This window comes from Ambystoma mexicanum, chromosome 9, assembly GCF_040938575.1.
Source record: "Ambystoma mexicanum isolate Mex_15411 chromosome 9, UKY_AmexF1_1, whole genome shotgun sequence".
In the NCBI taxonomy this organism is placed as follows: domain Eukaryota; kingdom Metazoa; phylum Chordata; class Amphibia; order Caudata; family Ambystomatidae; genus Ambystoma; species Ambystoma mexicanum.
Window position 1 is genome coordinate 1,524,773,615 of NC_090931.1, and position 21,344 is coordinate 1,524,794,958.

A 21,344-nucleotide genomic window follows, 5' to 3' on the forward strand; every position below is an offset into this window, starting at 1 on the left:
GGGCACATATACCTTCCCCTCCCCGCCCATGCCGAAAAAGTTCACTGGGTCAACGAACGATTTTTCTAAATTTATGACACAATGTAGATTACACTTCATGAACCAACCCCACTTGTATAACACCAGCACCACTAAGGTGGACTTGATTCTCATGAATCTGGATGGTCATGCCCTTACCTGGGCTTCCCACTGGATCAACAACCATGACCCGATTCTAGACGACTAGATCAGTGCCTTGTTACGTTTCGTCAGATGTTTGCGAGATGAATATGCGAGTGGTCTGTTCATAATGAACTCGTGGATATCGAACATGGTTCAAGAGACATCATAGCTTATATCGGCCAGTTCAAGTATCTAGTTGCTGAAACACCATGGGCTGAAGACATTCAGGCTACCATATACTATAGGGGACTCAGAGATATTAAAGGTGCAGTTTCTCAAGTAATGCCGCTCCCTGCCACATTAGCATAACTAATAAACGTGACACTACACAGCGAACAAAAGCAGGGAGAAAGACGAGGGGAGCAGAAACATTTTGAGTTACATCGACCCCTGAGTCATACTCCAATCGACATTTCTTCAGGAGTTCCTTTACCTGAAACCATGCAAGTGGGTGGAGTAGGGGTCCTGTTAGGGAGAATGAGAACACTGGCATATAAACAATCTGTATTTCTATTTTGGTCTCTCAGGACACCACTTGTGTGAATGCCCTGAACAGCCGGGAAAAGCCTTGAGTCCTCAGTAAAAAGGGGTGGACCCGAGAACAATCCAAACACCCATAGACACTCTGTCCCTATTATCGCCTATGCCTGCAGTTAACCATCACCCTTCAATGCAAAGGGCTTCCATTAATGAATGCCAGAGCCCTAATTGATTGTGGAGCCACTGGAATATTTGTTGATACCCAGTTCGCATGTAAAAAACATTTGCCCGTTTTGGAAAAATCATGTGAAGAAAACATACACTCTACAGATGGATCCCTACTCGCATCCGGACTCATAACTAAACATGCAAGTGTTTTCCATATGAGATGAGGAGTATTTCGCCGCGAGCATATAGTATTTGATATCATTGATGCACCATACTTCCAAATTGTGCTGGGCATGCCTTGGGTAGCTTTTCACAACCCTTATATAGACTGGACAAAAGGGGTCTTTAAATCTGATTATTGTGCTGAATCATGTCACCTTGAGTCCTTCAAGAGTCCATTAGGACCCCCATGCAGCCTGCAGAAAGCCCTCCAGTCAAAGAAATCGCAGCCACATCAGGTGGCCTCCCCAAAGGGAATTGAGTATTCTAGGATGTTTTCAATCCATAAGAAGTGGATGCACTACCGCCCCACCCGTCATATGACCGTAGGATCGAATTGGTTCCAGGTGCTGCTCTCCCATATGGCAAAACTTATGCGTTAACAGCCCAAGAGACCATTGTACTTAAAGAGTACATCAAAGAGAACCTTGGAAAGGGATTCATCTGACACTCTTCATCCCCCGCTGGGGCACCTATATTTTCTATTCCTAAAAAGGATTGTTGAGAAATGACATCACTGTGAAAAAGCACTACACTCTTCCTCTAGTACAATCCCTAATAGATCAAGTACAAGGGGGCCAAGATATATATACCAAACTTGATCTTAGAGGTGCATACAATTTGATCTGAGTCCATCCGGGAGACGAGTGGAAAACCGCATTTCGGACAAGGGAGGGGCATTACAAATAACTTTTTTTTTTCTTTAAAAAAAAATGTTTAGACTATTTTTCTTTTTAAACTTAAACAAAACATTGAATACATCGTTATTGATCACTCTACACACATCTTTATGCCATACCAACACCCTCTCCCTCCTCCCAACTGCCTCCCAAACTCAGTCCACACCGCACCTGTTATTCCTGCTAATTCCATGCCTATGCTTACATATCTACAGTAGAGTCGTGAGCAGGGTTCGCATTTGTTTCTTGTATTTCATATTCTGAGGTTGTCAGACTTGCTATGAGCAAGCCGAGGACCGGAGGCGGAAGCCGGCCCTCAGCAGCCTAAGGCCCGTGAGCCAAAGGCCCCTCCTGTCTGCCCCCCCAGCCCACTATCCTCATGGGCAGGAGCCCGACGACATCCTCCAAGAGGCAGCTTGGAGGATCAGGAGCAGCTGATAGCGAAGCGCAGAAAGCAGGAACCCTACTGAGTGACGCATCCCGCTTTGTGCTAGAAGCCCCCACATCGGCAGTGCCTGCACCGCTGTGCCCGCACCTTGGCCTCATTATCTGGCTGTAGCACCAAAGAAACCTGAAGAGCTACGCTGCCGCAAGATGGCCGCCATGGAGAACACACCCAGAGCGTTCACATCGGCTGCCTAGCAACCACTTTTGCATATTCACCGGTGCCGAGGACCGGAGGCGGAAGCCAGCCCTCAGTAGCCTAAGGCCCGTGAGCCAAAGGCCTCTCCTGTCTGCCCCTGTCCGCCACTGCGCTACGGCGCAAGACGCTGCCATTCCCTAACCGCAGCTCCAAAAAAAACTGAACTATCCACCCAACATCTATGTCTACGAGCCAGGAGAGCCCACAGCATTCATAGAACTAACAAGCCAGGCACGGGCAACATCCCCGACTGACCTGAGGATTCCCGCTAACCATGACGATCGTGGCCACACGCTCCACGTGACCACAAGAAAAGTAAGTCACACTCGTCCATGAACTTTGCATTACATAGGACCCCCACCACACCTATTAGTTCTGTTAATGACAAAGACTCACGTACCTTGCAAGCCGACTAGGGCACCATAAGCCAACTACAGGTTAAATATCTAGCTACCCACTACGATTAATGCATAGCGCCTCTCAGCTAGCACTGTGATATTCTGCCAGCATTGTTATATTCTGCATAGCGCCTCTCAGCTAGCACTGTGATATTCTGCCAGCATTGTTATATTCTGCATAGCGCCTCTCAGCTAGCACTGTGATATTCTGCCAGCATTGTTATATTCTGCATAGCACCTCTCAGCTAGCACTGTGATATTCTGCCAGCATTGTTACATTCTGCATAGCGCCTCTCAGCTAGCACTGTGATATTCTGCCAGCATTGTTATATTCTGCATAGCGCAACAAACTCACGCTCAGTATGTTCTCCTCGCTCCTCCACACCTGTTTATTGTGTGCGCTACTAACCCTCATGATCACACTACTCAGCAGCAACAGAGAGCCCCACACTCACGACCCACACTCACAGAGTCATCCGACCACAATGGACCTCCTGCGTACGCCCACACCTCCATTACAACTCACTGCACTGACACCCGCCACTAGCCTCAGATTAGTTAGACTCAGAGCCTGCACAGCTCCCATCCAACACCAGGCCACTAATGTACACACAACACTCAGAAATTACAGACTTAGCTCATGCACCACGAAAGTTAGTACACCCCTCCATCGAAGGAACACTACCTCGTACTACAGTAGCAAGTCTACAGACAATATACATAGCAGTAATCCCTGCGCTCCAATTAACGCTACCGCTACACTAAACCCCCCTACATTAGGCCCACAGAACCCCGGCCATACTCCATACAAGTGCGCTCTTATAAATGTAAGATCCCTCAATGCCCACGCCATAGAAGTACATGACCTATTAACCTCCAATGACCTAGACATACTAGCCATTACCGAGACATGGCTTCACGAAGCGTCAGGCCCAGCCATCGCACTAGCCCTACCTCCACGGTATGCCATCACCAGACAACAGAGTGTCCAAAACAGGAGGGGGGTTGCCCTTATCCACATAGAAACCCTACCCATTAGAACCATACCACACCAAGAGGAAGGAAATGTTGACATTCTAGCCATCAAACTAGCACCCTCGCCTAACTGCACCATTAACATTCATACAATATACCGTCCACCTGGCCCCTCCACCAACTTCCAAGGTCAAGTTAACCACCTCCTAGGAAACAACATCAAAAAATCCACTAAGTCACTCCTCATAGGAGATCTAAACTTAGGACTTGACGACCCAAGAACAGAGCTGCCTTATCTCTAGCCAAAAACCTCCATAACCTAGGATTCTCTCAAAAAATCATAGCGCCCACACACGCTAAAGGACGCACCCTAGACTGGATCTCTGACCACAACTGCAACATAGCAATCACCGCTAACACCAGCCTCCCGTGGACAGACCATAACCTCATCCTATTCAATATCCCCAGCATTATGAGTGTTAGAGTACCCACCAGAGCTGCGGCCACCTTAGCTAGAAGTGCCAAAAAACTCACAGCAGCCAACATCAGCGCACTACTCAATGTGCCTTGTCTAAAGCCCCCCTTCTCATCAGACCCTAATACACTCGCTGAAATATTTAAAGAATCCATCACAAGGGCCGTCAACACTGCCGCCCCCCTAGAAAACAAAAAAGAGAAACAATCCTTCCACTCCAACTCCTAGTTCACAGAGGATCTCCAATCGCTGCGTACAGACAAACACCAAGCGCTCAAAAATTGGCAACGTAATCCCTGCGACAACACAAAAGATGTATTCAAAACCATAGCCAAAAAATACAAAGATGCCATCTTTCTAGCTAAATCCGAAGCCTACACCTAACGCATCACCGCGGCTAACTCTCAATCTAAAGAGCTATTCAGTATCTTTAAAGAACTAACCGTACCTCCTACATGCCCTGACGAGATCATCAAGGACGAGGCTTGGTGCACAGGCATACAAACAGCCATGCTAGAAAAAATAAACCTACTCCAAAAAAAAGATATCCCACCACTACAACTCCTTACCCAAGCAAAGCACACACACACATATGAAACCTAGTGTTAAAGCCAGCAACCTACCCAAATTCACATTCACCGAAATTTCCAAAACAGAGGTCATTAACATCCTTAAACATCTCAAACCCTCACTATGTAAGGTTGATGTATGCCCCCCTAAAATCATTAAAGATTGTGCTGAGCAGCTCGCACCTCTCTTCACAGCTTTCATCAATGCATCATTCAGGTCAGGCATAGTTCCAGACAGCCTCACAGAGGCCTGGGTGCGCCCCCTCCTAAAAAAACCTACACTAGACCCTGTGAACCCCAACAATTAACGACCCATAACTACAGTTCCATTCCTTCTAAAATTACTTGACAAGGCCGCCCATATACAGATCCAACTCTACCTAGAGTCTAATGCAATCTTAGGTAAAAGGCAATCTGGATTCCGTAAGGGACACGGACCTGAAACCACCCTTCTAGACCTAAAATACGAAATCACTAACATCTTGGACAAAGGCAAGCCCGCACTCCTCCTCCTCCTTGACCTATCAGCAGCATTTGATTTGGTAGATCACAACACTCTCACCAACCATTTAACGCATGCAGCACACTTCTCCAAGGACGCTGCCTCATGGGTAACCTCCTTCCTACAAGGTAGAGCTATGAAAGTCTTCTCCAACATAGCTCATGCAGCACCATCCATCATTCACTGTGGGGTTCCACAAGGTTCATGCACGGCCCCAAAGCTATATAACCTTTTTACCAAACCCCTATTCGACAAGCTGGACGCTATGGGGATCACCTACACGAATTACGCCGACGACACACAGATACTCCTTCCCCTGACTGGAAACTATCATCAAGACTCCACCTCCCTTCAACTAATCTATTCCATCATACAAGCCTGGATGGCTACTAATGGCCTCTGCCTGAATGGGGACACAACTGAAATCCTCATCCTAGGTCAGAAGCCCACCCTTGCCAACCTCAACCCATTATACACTAACTTTAACATAGACAATTGCATCATCCCAGTCCTAGCCTCAGTCAAAACACTAGGAGTCCACATAGATGCCACCCTATCTATGGACAAACAAGTAAGCGCAATAGTCATGGCTTTGGCGTTGAGCACTAAACTCATCAACGCATAAAACCTTTCCTAACAAAAGATAACTGCCTGTCCATCGCAAGAGCCACCATTGGAGCTAAATTGGATTACTGTAACGCACTCCTAGCCGGCACCTCCAAGAACAACCTACCAAGGCTCCAAACCACTCAAAACAACGCCCTCAGAGCAGCACTCAGCATAACAAAAAGAGAGCACATCACCCTAGCCAGGAAAACTGTCCACTGGCTCCCAGTCAAGGATAGGATCGCTTTCAAAATCCTCACCACTACACATAAATGCATCAACCATACAGCACCATCCTACCTATCCGACACCCTGCATAGATCTCAGTCCACAAGACCAATCAGATCTACATACACCAACCGTCTCACCATACCACGCATCAATAGATCTAAGGCTGGAGGTATAGGCTTCCCCTACCTGGCACCAACGCTCTGGAACGCACTGCCCACCAACCTCAGAGCGGAAACATCCCTCCTCTCCTTCCGTAAACAACTCAAAACTGCCCTCTTTAACTAACCGGCGCACCTGACCACTCTCGTGTTCATGATGTACATGTCATTAAAGCATAATCACTGCCCAATGTAACCACGGGCACCAACTGTATGTAACTAAGCTTAAGAAACACTGTAACCAGCGCCACAATGCCTTCGGTCTGCTGTGCGCTCAACAAATGTGAATAAATAAATAAATAAATAATCTTCATAATTCGACCCTTCTTCCTCCCTGTTCCTCTTCCCTGCTAGATGCTTCCTGCCACACAGTGGTTTCTGCATTAGCCCATTTCAACAAGTCCTTCCACCAGACCTATGCCACAGGTCTTGCTTTAGCCTTCCACCTGATCGCTATTCTCCGCTTAGCCAGGATATGCGCTAGGACCTTACTTTTTTTTACATGCAGAGCGCATTTGGATCTAGGGAATCCCCCAAAACAGGCAAGCTTTGGGAGACGGAGTAAGAAAAGGGGAGCCTGATTAACGTCTATGTTCCTCCAGGCTATTCTATAATATAGAGATTGGGCCAACTAGACCAAAGACAACAATTAGCTATTGTTCAAATCATAGTAGCTTTCTGTTTATTGTACAAATGCATATATCATATGAAAAGTATATTTACAATGTTTATATTCATTGGTCAGCTCCACAAACCAACTGTAATACACCCCTTCACAAACCACTCATTCACAACTCATTCATACAGTCATCATATTAACAAAAAATTAGAAACAGGTGATGTTCTGTTTAAATCACAGTAATAGGTCAGACAGTTCTTAAATTAAGCACTCAATTATTTCACAATGTGCCCCTCTGCTCGTATTCAGGGGGTTTGGAAAACCATTGTCAACATGTTTCGGTTGAGTTCTCTTAACGAGGATGAAACGGTCCCCTCGTGTCGTGACTTAATATTCAACCTTCTTCAGGACAGGGGGGCAATCGCCGATTCTGCGTTGCCTCTTGATAGAAAGACAAAGGTGGAGGATGTGTGTGGCAAGAGAGCCTTAGATCTACAAATAAAAAATGAATGGCGTTGTCATCTCTGTGTTTACTCAAAAATTTAAGTTACTTAATATTCCAATACAGTTTTCTTAATTTGCTGTATGACACCTGCTCACCTCCTCTGAAACTTTTCAGGGGCTGGCAAACTGGTAAGATGGAATGAATCCCGTCGTGAATGCTCCCGGAAGTGGCGCTTCATGTGATGTATGCCCTATAATGAAAAAGGACATATGTATTTTTTTAAAAAAAGGACGGAACTACCTGGACAGTGGGGATCCACTAAAATGGTTCTACAATAACGGGTTGGTACTCACTGTTTTTTTTTTAAAAAGAGCGAAGAGAAGTTGTTTCTTGTTTGTCTCTGTTAGGGGGCGAATTTATTCAAGCAAGCAGCCGTATATTTGAAACCGCCTGCAGAGGAGAGAACAAAGCATGTGTAACATGCATTTAGCTGCTGTGGCTTAGTAGTGTAGCTACCCATCCATACTAAGCCGTATAAGGTACATAAGCACATTGGCATTTAAAATGGAAACGCTTACTTGTATCAACCGTGTAGTTCATCACGATTGTGACACACTGGGGAAGAGGCCAGTGGTGGAATCCCACATAGTGTGTGGCCGTGGACCAAAGTAATCTCCACTGGGCCGTGTGGCTGCCTAAATGAACACAAACACAATGCGGCATGTTGATTAACTCTACGGTCATTGTGCCGTGAAGACATAGTACGCTACAGAGTCACTTTCTGTCAATCTAGGTGTTTCCTTACCTTGTTTAGGCCGTTGATAAATAGTAACGCAGCGGGTTAAACTGTCGCTGCTGTGGCACCTTTCCTGAGTCAAGATTGAGTGGAAGCTCAGTGCGCATGCGCTTTAGCGTCCATAAACAGCCGCTCAGGATTGTGGGCTTTGCAGTCCACAGTGCTACTGCATGTAATTTAAAATGTAAAAAGAAACGGTGAAAAACTTTTTCTTATCATGGCTCGAGGTGTGTCTCAAATTGGGACACAGGAACTCGGCAGGCTTGCTTAACTAGAGAATGGGCTTAATAGTCCAGAGAAAGCCGCGCCTGAAGCATCTAAATGCATGTTATTGCGTCGCCTCACAATGGTAGGTGGCTTTGCATTGTTGGTTTTGTAGTTCACAATACTCCTCCAATGAAGTTCGTGCATAATAAAATGTGGGAGACAAGATGAAGAACTCATATTGTGGAACTGCGATTGAACTAATGAAATAGATCGAACTAATGGAATAGATCGAGGTGTCTTAAGATTGAGCAATATCAACATAGAAACCGGGCTTACTTACCTTGTTAGTAAATTGTGGACTTACTGGTCCAGACAATCATGCCTAAAGCGTCTGATACATATGTTCGTGTCGTCCCTCATAGTTACTGCTATCCCGTGATCTAAGGGAAGCAGAAATCTGTATGTGCTCTAACGAGTCACCCGTCGGAATACTGTCCATACACGCTTCACAGTTGAGGGAAACTTGCATGTACAGCGTATTGTGAGCAAGATAGTTCACAAAGAGTTAATTGTTATTTAGTACATTCCACTCTACTGAAATATTCTGTCCAATAGTATATCATAGAGGAAATGTAGGTTCACTTATCCTCTCCGTCCTCTGTCTGATCATCTGCTCCTGCTGGGCAGTTCATTGTGTCCAACCACTCTGTCACATCTTCTGGATTCTCAAAGAAACACACTCTGCCGTTAAGAAGGACCTTCAATTTCACAGGGTACAGCAACATATATTTGAATACAGACTCCCATAACCTTTTTTTAATAGCTATGTAGTTCCGACTTTGCTTTTGTACCAGGAAAGTCTAATCTGGATACGCCATGATGGTTGCTGACAATGTGTTTATTGTACCTCCCTTACGAAAGTGCTCCAGGCTCTTCTCCCTGTCCTGGTAATTCAGTATTTTAGCGATGATCGGCCGGGGATGGGCTCCTGGTGGTGGCTTCCTTGTCAGGGCTCTATGAGCCCTCTCCACTGTGAACCCTTGCATGAGCAAACCACATTATATTTCTTGCAGCAGCATGTTTTCAATATAATTCGTCAGATCTGGGTTTTATTCTCCTTCGGGGAGGCCCAGATGTTGTTCCTACGCGGTCGTCCCACCGCCTCTTCTGCGCTGCACTCCAGGTTGCGCACTTATTGTTTCAATGAGGATACTTTGCTGGCATTAGCTGTACAGCTTGCTGTGTTTGCTTTCACTTCCTTTTCCAGTCCGCCTGTGCGTTCCTCCAACGCCCTAACATCTTGTCTCAGACGGTTGACGTCGACACTAACGGCATCAATCTTACATTCCAGGGATGTTTTTAGCTCCATAATGGCTGTATCCATCTTGAACTCCCATGACAGCTTCAACTTCGCAATGGCTTCCAATATTTTATGGTCATCACAACATGGGGTTGCTACTCCTTGTATGTACTGCTCTGCAGACTGTGCCCCCTCTTCTGTGTGGGTTGGTTTCATAAATATGTCCATTGATGCCTGCTTCCCCCTGGGCTTCCCCGGTTTCGACGGCATCAATTCTTTCGTGACCGATTGGGAGCCCACACTCCAGCAGCAGCCTTCTCATGCTATTGCTGCACACCTCTTGGACTATAGTGACACTCTCGCCTGTGGTGGCACCAGGCTTGTCGCTGCCAATTCTAGTGGCAGAGCTCGTGTCAGCTTCCGCTACTGCCACAATCTGTGGCGCCTCATTCTGTTCTGTACCTCCTTTGTAGTCACTGTGTGCAGCTGCGTTCCTCTGCGTTGTCTCAAAACGTTGTTACTGCTGGTGTCAGGCACTGGTGCATTGCTGTTCTGTCCCAGTATGGAGTGTTTCACTGTTAGCCTCCTTTAATTCTGGCCCACATATCATTTGTGCTCCAGACCCTACATTCGTCTGTACTCTCCCCCGTGACCACTTGGATCCTCAACGTTGGGCTCCTCCTCACCTAAACAACCAGTTTGTATTGGTGTCAGGGCTTTCTGCAAGTGGCCTCCTTACTCTGACTATTTTGTGGTGTTTCACCTCGATCAGTGCAACTGTTGTGATCTTGGTAAGCAACAGTAGTGTTCCCCTCCTCCTGCAGTTCGGATGCCGGGCACTAGTGTTCAAGTATATTGTTTATAGCTCAGAGGGACATTCAGGTTAGCCAGTATTCATGTAACGTTTGTTCTTTGGGCCCGCAGTCTATCAGCGCTCCCTGCGTGCAGCCTATGTAGTGATAATATGTCCTGTCGCATCCACAGGGCTGCTGGTGAGGCTGCTTAGTCAGTGTTGGTTCTTGTGTTCTGGGGCGTACACATGGTGATTTGGAACCTGGGTTAGCCAGCTACTGTACACATTTCAAGAGCCGAGCTGTGGAGCTACGTCTCTTCCGAGTCATATTTTAATATTGCACTCTGCTTCGCATTGTACCTTTCTCCGGCAGCTGTACCATTACAAATACCTTGTTATGCCTTTTCGTGTTGTGCAATGCACCACCTGCATTCCAATATTTAGTCAATGAGATATTCCGTCCTTACCTTGATCAATACGTAGCCGTCTACATAGATGATATTCTGATATTCTCCGATGCCTTGGCTCTCCATGTGATGCAAGCAGCCCTACAGATAAGAAGCTACACAAGTTCGGAGTGCCTCACTATCTGCGCTCCTTCCTAATGGTTGTAGGTAGAATAAAATATCACAAAAGGTATACAAATATTCCACAAATTACATGTGTGTCTTTAAATCATTGACAAAACAAAACGTTCTTATAGTTGCATGAATTTTAATCCACTAGACAGACGCCACGCCAACACGCGTTTCAGCCCTCTCTGGGCCGTCGTCAGGGCGTAATAAATAGTGTTGTTTATCAAAAGTGTGCATCCAATTATACATGTACTTGAATCATTAGTCTGGTATCTCTATTCAGGTAATCCATATATTAGAGTAAGGAAATGTAAATTGGCCAGCAGTTCACTAGTAGACTTCCAAGGTACTGTTTAAGGACATATCAACGGGTTTAATGCTTAATGCGTGCAGGCTTTTCATGCCGGTTAAGTATGCCGTTCCAATCTTGTCATATTGTAGGTTACTACAGCATCTTTAACAGCTCTAATGCATTCGTAGCATTTCCTTCATGTTAGTTTCCCGGTCGCGCCCTACAGATAAGGGTTGTATCGGCGACTTATATTCCCTAGAAATAGGCGAATACTCCCCAAAAATTAAAATAGGGAGTAAAAATACTCCCAACAAAAAATTGGAAACAGACACGTAGGACCTTGTGCCCCTGCTTTCACTCGAACAACCATATGGATACGTTTGGTCCAGTGGTGCAGTGGTGCAGTAATACCACAGGAGAAAACTACTGTTATAAATGCCTGATCGAAAAAAGTAAACATGTATCTTTCAATGTATATGAATATCCAGGTACAAAGAAAAAGTATTACCAAGCATTTCAATTTTCCAGTTAAAACTTATTTTAAACATTTTACTTATAAAATACTCCCATTGGAAAATGAACTGAAATTTTTACTCCATAAAAAATATGTTTACTCCCAACTTTAAAAAATAGTCCCACTTCCAAATCTTATCTGGAGCACGGTAGATCTGAAAAGTGATGAAGACAGGGTTGTGGAATTTATAAAGACAGCAATTCACCCCAGAACACTGTATCTGGGCAAAGGTCACATCCTTCTGAATCTGACTGCATGTCAAATAAATATTGAAACTGCAACAACAACATAACCTCTATGCCAAATTGTCCAAATGTTCCTTTCATCGGATGATTGCCTTCCTGGGCTATATTTTGTCTTCAGTTGGAGTCAGTATGGATCCCAAGAAAATCCAAGTGGTTCAATAGTGGCCTACACTAAAGAATGTAAACAAACTCCAAAGATTTCTTGGCTTTGCCAACTGTTATCAATGCTTCATATCTCATTATTCTCAAATGACACATACACTTACACCTTTATTGAGGAAAAGAGTTCCTTACCAATGGAATTCATCAGCCGAAACAGCCTTCCAATCCTTACAGGAGTCTTTCAACACAGCCCCGATCCTTCAGTTGCCTAGACTAGACCCACCATTAAAGGAGGAAACCGATGCCCCTAACATAGCAATAGGTGATCTGTTACCCCAATGGCCTGCACCAGATGGACCGATGCACATACCGCTGCAGGAATGAATGACACCATCTGACCATAGAAATTCCCTAACGGAGTATTCCTAACAGTATACTCCATTCTAGCCCCCTTCTGTGGAGCAGGTTAATGTGGGAATTCCTTGTGAAAAGTCCTAAGGAGTTATGGTGCATGGATGTTAGTCACTGGCTGCCACGTTCCATCCTCCAGACCGTAACCTGTACGAGTCGAGACTGGGTGTGGGCTTTCTGGTAAGGCAGCAGCAGCAGGAGGAGGAGTATGTGGATATGATATCTCAAGGGTGGCCGCAGATAAGTAGAGCTTGTTGGAGGATAATTCTTGTTTTAGGACCGCCCTGTGGCTGCCGCTATACACAAAGCCATTCAGGCTCCTGCAGCTGGAGTAGGAGTTGTCTCCAACGAGCTTTAGTTTCATGCTGGAACCTCACGTACAAACTCCTGAGTGTGAGGTTGTAAAGGTTGCCCTTGGTATGTCCCTTAGCAACCATTATGTCCTTTTAGATGTCTGCGATACCTTGGGTGGATGTGACTAGGGCAAGGATAAAAACAATGTAATTGCTCAAATACCACAACATTGAGGAATGCTGACAAGGGGTGCCTTGAACCATCAAGGATGCAGGATACCACTTCTAATTAGACTATCATCGAAAAACCCGTGGATGCCTCCTGCAACAGTAACTTGTGCGCTTGTGGTTCTAAAACCCTGAGAGCTATCACAGGGAGCATGAAAAACATAAGGAAGCAACCTCCTATCTAAGGAGTGAGGTGACCAAGCTCACCCGTATTGGAAACTCTTCCAAAACCTTGGGTTACTCGTGTGTGACACAACACACCGAAACAGATGGCAAATCCACCTTCATGCAACCTTCCAGAGCACCTGGCAACCCACGCACTTCTAGACACCCCACGACACATGTGATGAACCCAATACCAAAGGGGGCCTCTGGCACAAGGGAATTTTCATCTCGACCTTTGGTTGGCCAAGAGACTGGGTCATACAAGAATCAAAATGCAGGGTTGACGAGAGGTGGCCAAAGTACTTTCTGCCCACAGTCGTATCGACCTAGGATAGTTGGAGAAAAAATCCAACTGGGAAAGTCCAGTACCTTGACTGAAACCATCGATAGATTCTCCTCTGCAAACTCACCAGTGAGGCCTTGGAAAATTGCACATGGCCCTGTGGGTATTGAACCTAAACTGCAGCCCTTATCTAATCCATTTCCATCTCAGCATTCGTGGACTCCAAAGACTGGGGGTTCACAGGGTCCACATAACATCGTTTATATGGTGAATGTACCAAGGCTAACGGCTGGATCCTATGAGAGCAAGGAAGCCCTTGTGAATAAAGCCATCCAGTGGCTCCGACATGTGAGGGGCTGTCTATCTATTATCAGGGATGACATAAGTGGTGTGAAAGAATGCTGATTCTGAGAGACTGTAGATTTATTATGACTGACTCTGGCTAATGGATGGCTTGTGGATGGGTTTCTATCAATCGAGTTACTCGCCTATCCCCCTGCTGGCTCAAATATTGCTCTGCGATTGCACCCACCATCCAGTAGTATCTCGGTCCTGAACAAATTCCATCCAGGAGTCACAGTATCTTTGCACGATACAGAATACGACCTAAGAATAGACAATGGGTTGGAAGAAGTCGATTGACCGGTCTTGGCTGAACTGGGCTGCCCCCTCCCCCCCACTGAGACTATTGATTCGATGCCAGTAACAATTGGGGTTCCACAAGGCCACATCAGGGGTTTGATGTGATTTGTATGCAGGGAACCAGGGATATGACTACTGTGCTACTCCAGGGTTTTGCTTCTTTTGTTAAACCAGCAACAATGGGCTCCTTGCGGGGGAGACCAAAGGGGCAGCCTGTTAACCCTGGTGGGCTCCTCTTTGGGCCTCAATTTTGAGTAAAGATCTACTGATTCGGATGATTTATAGTGTTGGTAATAGCCAAAGGGGAGGGCAGACGGGTTATCATATTCAACATCTGTAAAAGAGCCTATGGTAGTACCCCTATGGAGAGTTTAAAAAATGGTGTCAAACTATTATTGACATCAAATCATGAGAGGGAACAAGTCCTCTAGTGCTGGCCATGGGGGGCTTAAATATGCAAATAGAGCCAATCGACAAAATGGTGGATCTGTGGGATGAGTTTGATGCTGCACTTTGAATTCCCACTGCGGTGTGCGAGAAACCTACCAGAGTTCATCGACTGGCCATTGAAACAGCTCGCTTGATATATAGTGTCAATCTACAAGCCTGCAATGGCTGGTTTGGCACAGACCAGCCTGCTAACCTGTTATGTTAACCCTGGTGGGCTCCTCTTTAATAAAATGCATCTCCTATTCTAAGTGCAACATCATTCTCACTAATACTTCTCATGGTAATTCACTACTAATGCACAACAGTACTCTTCAGTCACTGCTTGCCACATCGTTGCTCAATCCATTATGACATTTTACTTTTAAATGAAACTCCAAAATTTCTTCTGCAAGCATAAACTAATCATCCCCAAAAACTACTATCATACCCAAACCCAAACAGTAACCATTTTCTCATTGCATGGTCCCCACCTCAGACCAAATCAGCATAGCGTCTATTCTCATTAAAACCTTTAGCCTCCAGGTGCATAAAAGGCACAATTACGCTTACTTGGCATGGAAATTACACTTCCCCTTTTTAAATAATGCTGGCATAGTCACTCAGGAAATGGTGGCACACTTGGGCAGCCTCATGCAACCCTGCCAATGTCTCCTCATGTACCAGGGGGCCTGCTCCTGGCAGACTCCAACAGGCCATCCTTGCCCCAGGCTCCATGGGGCAGGGTGCTTCTGACACCCCTGGGTGGCCGCCTGCAACAGCCCTGGGGGCTGACTAAAGAAGTACCTGGTGGCTGACTCAAACAGCCCTGAGTGCTTTCCATTTCTCCAGACTCTTGGACAGCCTCTAATGACTCCTGGCCTCAAACAGGGCACTCTCCATTCCTCCCAGGGGTCTCCTCTGACAGGCTGTCCCTTCCAGCCCTGGGTGCTTTCCATTTCTCCAGACTCTTGGACAGCCTCTAATGACTCCTGGCCTCAAACAGGGCACTCTCCATTCCTCCCAGGGGTCTCCTCTGACAGGCTGTCCCTTCCAGCCCTGGGTGCTTTCCATTTCTCCAGACTCTTGGACAGCCTCTAATGACTCCTGGCCTCAAACAGGGCACTCTACCTTCTTCCCAGGAGTCTCCTCTGACAGGCTGTCCCTTCCAGCCTGGTGGACTGGCTCAAACAGCCCTGGGTGATGGGCGCAAACAGTCTATGGGGGGCAGTGGGCTCTCCCTCTCTCCTTTCATTCACTTGTCCTCTTGCCTGCACCCCCCGCAGCAGAGTCTCTTCTCCTCTCTCACATGACATCACACAGGTACCTGTATCTCCTTTTGCTTCACTTGGTGTCCACTCCAAGGTCCTCCTTCACCATACCTTGGACCATCCTCGTCGCCAATTGTTATGACCGGCTCTTGGTCATAGGGTTCACTCCAAGGGACACTCAGGATACACAGGCCAGGTACGCATAGTGGTTACTTTATTAGCTTCTTAGGTTACAGGATCAGATGTCAACAAGTCATTAGGAGATAAAGAGGAAAGGGACAGGAGCCCACTGGCTCCCACCACCCAGGCTCACATAATCTAACTGCCTGGGTTAGAACCCATTCAACCCCAAACATTCTAATCTCACACTCCAGACTCACAGCCTACATTCTGATGGTGACATCAGTCCTGGCTCAGCGCACATGCAAGTATAAGAGCCAACCCTAACATAACCTTACCTTTGAGGGCCCGATGGGTAGTTCCAGGATTGATTATATTTTTGCCAGTGCTGTGGATTGGGAGACAGTTGTTAGACTAAGAATCCTTAAGCGCAGTCAGAGCGTCCATAGCCCAATTTGTAGTGAAATCAGGGGCTTGTGCTCCCGGGGGAACGCTAGCCGGCCAGGTACCGAAAGTTCATTGATTACCACCACTGGCTGTGCCAGCCAAAGCATTAAATGGGCTACAGGTCACTATAGTCAAATTAAATATAGTCTCTATGTTGCCATCGACCCTCGTCTCCTTTTAATCTGCAGAGATGGAACTCCCCCTGGGAGCGTTCTGGATGCCTATGACAACTTGGCTCATACCATTTACCCCTTTGTCACTAAACCAAAGAAAGTTTGCCAAGAAGCTCTAAAGTCTAAGGGCTGGTTTGACGCAGATTGTAAGACTGCGTAGGCAAGCCCATTGAACTAATCGAACTTGGCAAACCCAGTAGCACAGCATCCTCTGCGATCATTGAGGGAAAACTATAAAGCAATAACACAGAGCAAGAAGTCTGCATATAATCGGGACCGCTGGGATGATCTGAATTTAGCTTGCCGATCGGTGACACTGTTGGTTTTTAGAGGCTAATTAATGGGAAGGGCCTAAATTCATCAGAACTACTAAGGTGCCAAATTACTTCTGACTCCTGGCATAAACACTTTAGGGCCCTGTATTGTAGCCAACTCACCTGTAAAGTAACATTAGGGCTTCCTATGCGGGTCGAAGATGGAGCATGAGCAGGTGGAAAGGGCCATTATGGCTCTGGGGGCAGGTAAGGCCCCAGGGCCTGACCAAATGCCAATAGATCTTTTCCAGGGTGAGGTGTCTGTATGGGATCCTGCCCTATGTCACATCTTTCATTCTGTGGTTGATGTGACACGAAAATTGACACATAATTTGTGCCTGTCTGGGTGATGGGCATGTCCTTGGGAATTATAGGCCTATTTCATTCCTCGATGCGCAGGAAATATCTATGCGATGGTGCTTCTGGGTTGACTGCAGGCATGGGCAGACGAGGAGCAGGCAATAAGCCACCTGCAGGCAGGCTTTCGCCAGAGCTCTGGTAGGGTAGACCAGTGTTTTAGGATGGGTCTGATCTTGTCAAAATACATCATGCTTAACAGGGTTCGAATCTATGCAATTATTGTAGCCCTTTGCAGAGCTTTCGATTGTGTCCCAAGCAAGCTGTTGTGGGAGTCCTTAACTAAGATGGGTGCACCAGTTCACCTCATAAATAACATTTGCGGCCTTTATGCCAGTAATACAGCATTAGTGAGATGAGGCTTAGGGGGAACTAAGGAAGCCATTACCAGTTGAGAAGGGCGTACGGCAGGGCTGCATATTGGCCCCCTTGCTTTTCAGCATGTATATTAATGAGATTATAAGGGAACTCATGAACCACTGCCTTGATCTTCCTAGGTTTGGTGATGATAGGCTACCAAAGTTGTTGCTTGCAGATGACACGTTTATCTTGTCAACCTCACCTATGGGTCTAAAGCGTAACTTTGATATATTCACCAAGAAATGTAAAAGCTTACAATTGGTGATTAATACCGAAATACCAACGGCAATGGTATTTAGGCACAAGTCTGCAAAAAGACTACCCTGAGAATTGAAAGCAAGGGCCCAAATTCTGGAATAAGTCTAAGTATTCGGTTCTCCAAAAACCTACTCTGGACGAGTCATCGATACAAGGCAACAGCGACAATTGAAAAATATTGTGCTGGGGAATCCGGAGGTTCTTCAATGCTCATGGCAGGAGAGCAGTCTCTCCTGCGCTGGAACTCTATAGATCCTAGGCCCTGCCTGCGGCAACATACGGAGCTGAGCTCTGGGGCCATCAAAAGGTGTCCTCCCTCAGTGTTGCACAGAATGATTTCCTACAGGCACTATTAATGCAGTCAAAGGGGGCTCCAATAGCCAGTATTCGATGGGAGTGCTACCTGCCCCCGCTGGTGTTCTATCCACGAGACCCTGCTCTATTGGGTCAGGATATGGTCTAATGAGCACTTGGCTCGCTATCGTTCGGCTCTAACCAATTTCCTGACCTTAAAAGGGGCCCACTGACTTCCGTGGTTTAGATTTGTGCGTGCAGAGCTCATCAGACTTGATTTGCCTCTACTCTGGGAGAGCCCACACAGTATAACCCCGAGCTCAAAGTTGAGTGTTAAGATTGCTTCCCGTGAAGCACTTATTGATCGAATGAAACAGGATTGAATGGTATTGAGCACTGGACGCTTTTAGATGTAATTACATTAACTTGCTTAAATCCACGGATCTCTAGGATTGATTCCTGTACTATTCATACTTAGGATGTATCTGGCTTTCCCATCAAAGTATTTCTTGATACCTGCCTGCTCTATCTATGTATCCTTCCTGTTTATAACCTGAATATATGTTTTACCTTGCCCATACCCTGTAACTCTGTAAGCTTTGCACTGTCTTGTTGCTCCGCCCTGATACCTCTGGGTCTGGTGCGCATTACAAATAAATAAACAAACAAACAAACATGACCTGTAAATTGATGCTTGGATTTGAGGAATACCTCCATAGTATAATGCCTGGGTACGCGTGCTCATTATATGTGCAGCTGCGTAGCAACACGTTGAAAGTAGCATCCTAGACTGCAAACTGGAAGTCCACTAATAACCCTGTTTGTGTAGCTTAAGGTGCCACTCACAAATCTGTCATGCATTTCTTTTCTTTTGTGATCGATATAATGACCTCAGATTGCGATGCTTGTTACCATTATTTGAACTAAGGAATGTGAGGTCAGTGCAAGTTTCCCTTGAGCTTTGCACAAATGCCAAAGACCTAGCTGCTGTATTTTCTGTTTCAAAATATTTGCACCTGGCTTGGCTAAGAAGATCCAACATCTAGTGAGACTGTATACTCATCTGCTTGGTGCTGTCTAATTATCCCTGTTAAGTTTTTTAAATCTGTTGAAATTGTGGGTTGCTGCGACCAGTAAACTTTTATAACTTGTTCTTAAAAAGTGATTGATGTATTTTAAAGAAGTGATGATTCGTTTTAATGTGGTGCTATATTAAGCATTTTTAGATGTGCTGTTGTGTTTTAAATATGAATTGTTGTTTGTATTGTGATGCTTTTATGGCTCTAACTGCCAAATAAAGTTATGTTTCATCATTATTAAAATTAATATAGGGGTCGTTAGTCAGGGAAGAGTTATTAACCCAAGTGATAATGACCCCCCCAGCCCTCCCCTCCCCCCCCGCGGTCTAAATGGCTATTAGCACATAGAGGTGGCAGCAATATAGGTTTTCAAGTGTTGGTGGTGAAGTAAAGAATGTGCATATAGTGAGTAAAGTAAATAGACAAACTGAGTTAAATGTGGTTTTATTTTGTAGCATTGAAATCACAAGGTTGTTTTTCAATTCAATCTTGGCAAAACTGGAGCAGGTTTAAAAGGAGCATTCGTTAAGTGCCATGTAAAAGAAAACAGTTTCTCTATGAGAAAGTGAAAGTATTTCCCCAGGGTGTCGCTTTTTCTTTGGTGTGTTAAGTGGGCTGCTGCCGCAAAAAAGGTACTGTTTAACAGCAAGTGTCTCGTTGAAAGAAATGTTGCCTGGAAATTGCATTGTTTCCCTTTCGACTTTTAACAACAGAATGCTCAGAATTCAGTAAATACCAGTAGTTATGGACTGCATTATAAACATTCTGATTGGCTGAGAGGAGGTAATTAACGATCCCCATGTGCTGATAATTATTTAAAAAATGAAAGTCACAATGCAGAGTGTAACGGATATATGTACAGAAGTAGTTTGCCTTTATACAGCTGCGATTATGGTATTTTGGAAAGTTACCCATAGGACTTAACAGGTGAATTGCCTGGATTTGGAGTTACTCCCTAAAGAGAGGGAGTGGCTCACAAATTGAACCAGCATGTAATCACTCTAAAGGATCAAGTGTACAGGGCAGAGAAGGTCAATTCAGTGCGGGAAGGCCAAGGGCCTGCCTTGTCAGAATGGGGGAGGAAGGTGGAGAGGGGTATTCAGTGGTTGTTCCAACTCTGGTGGCAGCTGAGAGGGCCTGGATGCTTGTTTGCAAAAAAAGTTACTGCCACGTGCCCTGACAAAGATGTTCAACAGAATTTTTCTTCCTGTTGCAGATATCAAGAAATAGAAAGTGACCACTGTGACCAGCCCACGAGAACCAAAGAAACATCACTACAATCATCATCCCCATCAAACGAAAACAGAGCGGCTAAGTGACCCCTGCATCCGGACGATCCAGCGTAGAGTTTCTCGGATCAAGGGGGAGGGAGAGATCTGCATGAGAATGCCGCAAGCATACAGGGCAGCACCAAATATGACGTGGTCCCGCCAGAGATCAACAGTAGGACACTGGGCTTATGGACTAAGCCACTAAACCACTAAGGAAAGTTCCAGAGACTTACCCACTCTCAGAGAGACGGGCTCCAAATCACGAACGATCCCATATCTTCCTCCATTACACAGCGATTAATCGTGGGGTGCCAGTGGGCATGTCTTAAGCACATTTTCACATTTGCACCACACACATACACTTCCAAGGACGGGGAAGACAGCTCCGATTGGTTGCTGCAGGAGGTGAAAAAGGTAAACGGGCCATAGACAACATTGTATATGGTTAGCTATGAGCTACTGTGTATGTTGTCCTATCAGATTTCACTCACAACCCCCTCAGTGTAAAATATCTGAGGGCTGCCCAGCTATAATTCTCTATTTCCCCATTGAATTTACTGTATTACAAAACATTGCTTGAAGTAGTGAAAGTGAAATTCACCGCCAGGTGCCACCTATTCACCAGGTGGCACCTATTCATGGTTTGGATGGGGCCACATTCTTCTAGATATTTGCTCCAGCATTGTACATTCAAATCGTAGTATTATCCCAGTATATGTTGTCCTTTTTCCCTGTTGATTGATGAATGTTCTAAAGGGTTTATTTGGTTATATTTGCTGAGAATGGACTGTGCCTAGG

At 45.6% G+C, this 21,344-nt stretch overlaps 1 long non-coding RNA gene across 2 annotated transcripts in view; it reads left to right on the forward strand.

The window, feature by feature from the left end:
- The window catches only part of LOC138489413 (uncharacterized), a 201,491-nt gene that overhangs the window by 178,847 nt on the left and 1,300 nt on the right, over nucleotides 1-21,344 (forward strand). For both annotated transcript variants that reach the window (XR_011274794.1, XR_011274795.1), the window contains exon 2: nucleotides 20,492-20,960. This is a non-coding gene — a long non-coding RNA (uncharacterized lncRNA). The remainder of the gene's footprint in view (nucleotides 1-20,491; nucleotides 20,961-21,344) is intronic.